General features: G+C 43.2%; 1 pseudogene; it reads left to right on the top strand.

Annotated features, from left to right (window-relative positions):
* Positions 1-5,921: 5,921 nt before the first annotated feature.
* On the top strand, positions 5,922-6,671 carry LOC123664457 (annotated as a pseudogene).
* Positions 6,672-7,124: the final 453 nt, after the last annotated feature.

Here is a 7,124-nt window from a genome sequence, read left to right as displayed (position 1 = left end):
AGCATCGCAAGCGCGTTGCCGACCCAATCCCCAATCCCCCAGGAGCTCTGGTCACCTTACTTACCAGCAGGAACACAATACTGCTTGAAAATAGTATTATTTTGCTGCGATCTTCTGTAAGGTCGAGGTACTACCCCAGTCGGGCTGCTCCATATTTTGAGCAGGAAATTCCTGCTGTGCCCTACCTCAGTTAAATGTTACCCAGAGACGGTGGTTTTTATAGAATTGCATCGTTTCTTCACAATCAGTACAAGAAAACATCTAACCCACATCACGAATTCATAAGAAGATTATTATCATACAACAGAAATATATAATTAATGCATTTTTAATAGTTCATAATTAAATATTATTATTAAAGTTATTGAATAAAGAACAATTATTTTTATGTGAGTGTTCCTAATTTATTCAACCTAATTTACTAAACATATCCGGTATTTAGATCATGTAGACAAAACCTCGTTCGCGTGCATTTTTTATCAGTTTTAGCGTTATCTTTATATTATTCTCTTAAGTTATAAAGTAAGTTATAGAATAATTGACTGGCCACTTAAAAAGTCGAAGAGTAATAGGATAAACAAATTATTAGACACATATACTCACATATTACCGGAAATAAATATTGGAAAAATTACTAAATAACGTAAAAAATAAGTAATTAAGCTTGCAAAATGTTTTCTATGAGTAGAGGCTTTTTAGTAACTCTTCAGAATTTCTCTATCATCTTCCAGTCTGTGTCATAGCGTAATCAAAACCTATTAATGTGTATTGTTTTTTCTTAACTAAACACCAGCGTGGCAACCAAGAATACGGCACTTGCACCAACGTGCTTGTGATACACTGATGTTACTGGCGCCAAAGCTTACTGTAACCGTTTACCATCGGAGGTACCGAAGACTAGTTTGCCACTCAGTGGTACATAAAAAAATATGATTCTGCAATTACAATAAATTCAAGTTGTTTTATTTTCAATCCATCTCAAGCTATAGAATATTTAAAAAAAAATTACATCATCGCAGACATTTTACTAGTATTTTTTTTGAAACAAAAATACAAAAATTCGAACGCCTAGCGATAGATGATTAACAATATGACAATTGACAGTTTTTAAAGATATTGAAGTGATTGCTTATTTATGTGTTTCACTTTATATAGTCAAAAAGGTCAATAATTATAATCAAAGACATTTGTATCGACGATATAGATGTTAGTCGTGGTCTGGGCGTTGTGTGTATGTTTTTCCGGACCCCAACAGGAGAAAATCCTACTGGGGGATCCGTTGAGTGTGAAGCGATTATTATTATTAAAAAAAACAATACACATTACGTTTTATTAGTATTCCCACGGCTAATTAAACAAAATCGCAAAGTAAAAAGTTATTAAACTCGAAATATACACTGGACCGAAGAAAATTAGTCGGTTAGAAAATCTTCAATATCTTCAAAAGTGGTAAAATCTTTTATTGACTTTCAAATAACTTATTTGGGTACTTGATGAAAAATTTTAGGAAATATATTTTTAGAAACCAGAGGTGAAATTGAAATTAAAAAACAAAACATAATGACTACTTAAATACACGTATTTTTTTAATAGAAATTTAAACGAAATCAGATTCAAAGCGTAGACCTCGCATTAATACTACATTGTACTACAGCTGTAACTACTACAGCTGTAACTACTACAGCTGTAACTACTACAGCTGTAACTACTACAGCTGTAAGGAAGCAATTTTTGTTTTCGAACTGTTCCTTGTTTTCGCAGATTGGATCCAGTTTCATGGATATTACGAGTATATATATGTGACTACCATTTTTATATTGGCTGTAGCAACAGTTTCCCGTCTTTACGAAAGTTGGTCGGAAAATTTTGTTTCATTATTCTCAATCCATTGTCTTTAAGGAATTGCAAGACCCTATTTACCGTATTAATATGAGAGTCCAGGCAAGAATTATGTATCATATATATTAATACGCTAAGGTTAAGATGTTTGCCTCCCTTTTTAGAAAAAAAAACCTTAGAATTAGTCCGCATAAATTATATATATGTATATATATATATATATATATATATATATATATATATATATATATATATATATATATATCATTTTATAGATATTGCTTTCTCTACCGACATCAAAAACTAAAAAAAATTATTAGAGCTTTTGTTTTTTGTAAATTAATTAATTATTAAAATAATAATTATAAATAAACACTGAGACGCAATACAGCAATGCTGCCATTTAACAGCTTTAATTTTGAAACAACGTCAACATGATTGACCGTCTGTAAATTTTTTGTTCACACTCAATACTTTTTTGTAATTTTGTAGTGATTTGTGGATTGTGGCTGAGATCATATAATGAACAAAATACCAAAAAGTGTGTACACGATAAAAGTAATTCGACTATTTAAAATTAAATAGTCAAACACGACACTAACAAAGACATCTATGGTGTTAGTCACAAATTCGGGGGGGGCACGTAAGTAATAAGCTAATTTCCTAAATTCCTCAATAATTCACCAATTTTCCTAATATTCTACACGAAACATTAATATAATATTATATGATTTTTCGTAAAGCAGCTAAGAATTTACGTGATATTAATCATTAATAGCGCCACCTAGTAACATTTACCAAAACCACTTACTACTCATAAACGAACCTTCGATATATTGAATATATATCGACCTAATTGTTAGAATCGTTTCTTCAGCTTCTCATAGAGGTCGCTAGGTGTTATCAATTTATGAAAGAGATAAAACAAATGCTATTTAAAATGCAACATATAATACAAAATTAAAAATCCCCTGTGATAGGAACAATATTAACGCAGAAAAAGACTACGGAAGAAAGGAGGAAAGCTAAACTAGTTATAATTACATTCACTACGGTTAAATCAAGATCAAGATTTTCCTTTGGATGTTCTAAATAAGCGCAAGCAACTGCGAGCTCAACTAAAGAAAGAAAAAGAAGCAGGTAATACAGCTTTTATAAAATACGATAAACTTATAATAGACGACGCGTTGGCGCAGCGGTCATAGCACTGGCTGTTGCGCTGGCGGTCGCGGGTTCGATTCCCGCTCACGACAGACATTTGTATCGGCCATATAGATGTTTGTCGTGGTCTGGGCGTTGCGCTTGTGTATTGTGTGTGTTTCCGGACCCCCGACACAGGAGAAAATCCTACTTGGGGGCCGTTGAGTGTGTAGTGTTTATTTATTTACTATGTTCGCCACAAAAACCAGAGGAACCTTTTTAAATCTCCACAGTCATCACACTCTAGGGGCCATAAAATACAAAAAAAACAAAAAAACAGCCATCAAAGAAAAATAAATCTTCTAATATGAACGATTATATTCTTCAGAAACCAAGCTTAACCTTTCACAATCCTAACCCAGCGAATACTTCACATAATAGAATAGAAGAGCAACGACAAATGAACCCTGTACTTCCTTCCCATCTCCCAATACGACAGGTCACCGCGGGATAGATCGACGAAGACCCTCAAAAGAAGAATAAAGGCGAGAAAAACATTTTTAATATATGCACCCTTAATACAAGATCGCATCCTGTAAGAAAAATCCAACGAAACTTGTCTGTAACCACAAGTAAACTTAGTGTTCTTTTTACTACGACTAATATGTATCGTAAGTTTTCTGTTTTATACTTCCTTATTCTGTGACTACCAGTGGGGAACTATTGGCAGCTTTTTATTAACCGACTTCAAAAAAGGACGAGGTTACTCAATTCGACCGTATATATATATATATATATTTTATTTATGTTCGACGATAACTTCGTGGTTTATGAACCGATTTTGATAAATATTTTTTTTTGGAAAGGAGATATCCTAAGTGTGGTACTATGATAAAGAAACCAGAATCTGACGATGGGATCCCAGAGAAATCGAGGGAAACCCTCGAAAATTCGCATAACTTTTTACTGGGTGTACCGATTTTAATGATTTTTAATTTAATCGAAAGCCGATATTTATCATGTGGTCACATTTAAATTTCATCGAGATCTGATGACAATTTTTGGAGTAATCTTTGACAGCGCGTTTTTACTTGACTATTTCTTCGTCTACTATCTATTTGAACATTATATTTTTCAGCTGTTGTTCCTCCCAAAGTAAACAAATAAATAAATTAATTAAACTAAAGAGGAATGTGAGCCGTACCTCGTTAGCTTAAGCAAATAATTATCTAAACTTACGGAAACACATAAACTTTAAAAACTGGAAGAAGACCACCAAAAAATCGTAGATTCAATCCCAGTAATTTTAAAACATACTATAAGAACGCATAAACCCAAAATCTTGTTGAAAGAGGCACTAAAGCTCAAAAAGGAAAGAAGTGATTTACAAAACAAACCCAAACGAAATAAAACTATTAAAAAATACTTAAATAACTCCATAAAATTACTTATAAAGGAATAAAAAAATATTACGATTCCTACAGATTAAACACTATCTGTGGGGGAGTCCCCAAGTGTCTACCAAGTGTCTAGCTACGTCTTCGTCGTCTCCCCTGGACCCTGTCCTGACCCCGGTAACGCAGGTGGCAGGCAGGTGACTGAATGTTATAAGCTGTAGTTGGTTGTAGAGTATTTTGTTTGTGTGACTACTACTGTGAAGCGATGTTTTCTCTACGCGAGAGTAGTGATAGAGTTGCTAAGGGCCCTTCTCAGAATCAACCCAACGGCCCTTCTCAGGGCCAATCCAACGGCCCTTCTCAGGGCCAACCCAACGGCCCTTCTCAGGGCCAGCCCAACGGCCCTTATCAGGGCCAACCCGACGGTCCTTCTCAGGGCCAATCACAAGGTGATATTGAAGTCCTGGAGGACATTTCCGTCACCTCACTGTCTGAGTCAGAACTGGGGCGAAGGGCCTTTACTCAGAGTGGTCGGAAAACTCCGGCACAGAGACAGAGGCGGGAGTGACCGCGGGGCTGTAGGTCTCGGACAGCGGCCAAGAGGGGCAAGGCGCCTACACTTACGGGCGCCAGAACTGGTTCGCGAGGAGGTGCGGGCCTATAGACGGGAGTTCGAGGAGAGCCGCAGACGGCTTCAGCGCCGCTGGCAAAGAACCCGGCGTCCAAAAATGGCCTCAACGCCACCTACTAAGAAGGAGGCCCCGAAGCCCAAGCTGGCGCTCTCCCGCTCAGCGGCCGTAATAATCAAGTTACGGCCGGAGGCAGTAGCCAGGGGGGCCACGTACGAGTCGATATTGCTCAAAGCAGAGGGCAGTATCGACCTTAAGGAGTTGGGAATAGGCCCGCTCCGGATCCGCCAGTCGGCGACCGGGGCGCGCCTCATCGAGGTACCCGGCTCTACGAGCGGGGAGAAAGCCTCGCCACTCTTCTAAAGGAGGCCTTGGATGAGGAGGTGGAGGTGCTCAGGGCTAAGAAGAGGGTGGAGATGAGGATCTCAGGCTTGAGTGACGCGGTAACCGCGGAGCGCCTAGCTACCACGGTGGCAAAGAAAGGGGTCTGTTCCCCGGGATAAGTCCACGTGAAGAACATCCGCGTAGGGCAAATGGGCTCGGGGACAGCCCACATTGAGCTCCCGGCGGTGGCAGGGAAAAAACTGCTGCAGGCCGAGAGCATAGCGGTGGGGTGGAGCAGGGGGGTCGTCCACCTTATACAGGCACGTCCCAGGCGCTGTTTCCGTTGCCTGGGACTAGGGCACGTTGGTGCCACGTGCACAGCTGGCACTGACCGTAGTACATTGTGCTATCGCTGCGGCCAGGCTGGCCATAAAGCTGCCGGGTGCTCAGCCACCGCTCGTTGTGCAGTGTGTGCGGACGCTGGTAGGCCAGCATGGCACATAGCGTGCAAGCCCCCAACAACTCGCGGGAAGTTCCCCCCGCAAACATCCCAAGAGGGGAACCGAGTGGCAGACGCTGAGATGGCCGAATAATGCCCGCGCATCTCAGCGTCCTCCAGGCGAATGTCAACCACTCCGCCGGGGCCCAGGACCTATTCCTGCAGTCCATGGTGGAGTGGTGTGTTAACGTCGGGATTGTCGCCGAGCCATATGCCGTTCCTCTTTGCCCACAATGGGCGGGAGACACCGAGGGCTTGGTGGCGATTGTGGTGAGGCCTGGAGCCGGACCCCCTCTTGTCGTCAAGGTGAGGGGCCACGGGTATATGCCAGCGGTACGGGGAGGGGTGGCTTTCGTCGGAGTCTACTTCTCCCCGAACCGTGACCTGGCGGCCCTATAACGGTTTCTCGACGCTCTGGGGCCGCTGGTGGGGCAGCTAGCTCTCCTTCAGGTGTTCGTAGCCGGCGACCTCAACGCCAACTCCACGGCTTGGGGGAACCCGGCTACGAATCCAAAAGAAAGGGAGGTTGAGGAGTGGGCGCTTGCTGCCGGACTATCCCTGCTCAATGTGGGGACAGTCCAGACTTGCGTGCGTTGGTCGGGAGGTTCCGTGGTGGACGTCACGTTCGCCACGCCAGCCATTGCACGCAGAGTGAAGGGATGGAGGGTGGAGACGGAGGTGGAGACTCTCTCGGACCATCGATACATAAGGTTCGAGGTGTCGCCAGCCCCGTCCGTCCAGCGTCGTTGTCGTCGTCAACGTCGTCTAGGGGACGTAGTTAATTTCCGCGTTGGGCGCTCTTCAAGCTCAACCGGGAACTGGCTGAGGAGGCCGCAATCATAGGCCGCTGGAGTCTTCCGCCGCTGTTGGAGTTTGGGGTCGATGAGGCGGCTAACCGGCTCTGCAACGCATTCACTGCTATCAGATCAGAGCGGCCATGCCGCTGGCGAAGCGTCCACCCCTGCGGCGGGCGCTCTACTGGTGGTCGGCCGAGATAGCCGGTCTCCGGGCCGCCTGCAACGGGGCCAGGAGGCAATATACTCGGAGCAGGCGGAGACGCCCCCAGGACGTGGACAGGGACGACAGGCTGCGCAGGATCTACGCGGAGAAAAGGAAGATCCTGCAGCAAGCCATATGCCGAGCCAAGGAAGAGGCCTGGCTGGAGTTAATTGGGGGTCTGGAGAGAGACCCCTGGGGCCGACCGTATAATTGTATTGCAGAGCTTGTTCCGCGCCCAGTCGGCGCCCATCAGCGAAACGCTCCAGCCGGAGCAACTGGGGAGAATCGTCGGGGAAC

Source organism: Melitaea cinxia, chromosome 22 (genome assembly GCF_905220565.1).
Source record: "Melitaea cinxia chromosome 22, ilMelCinx1.1, whole genome shotgun sequence".
NCBI lineage: Eukaryota > Metazoa > Arthropoda > Insecta > Lepidoptera > Nymphalidae > Melitaea > Melitaea cinxia.
Note: the sequence above shows the minus strand (reverse complement) of the source record. Positions and strands in the feature narration are given on the sequence as shown.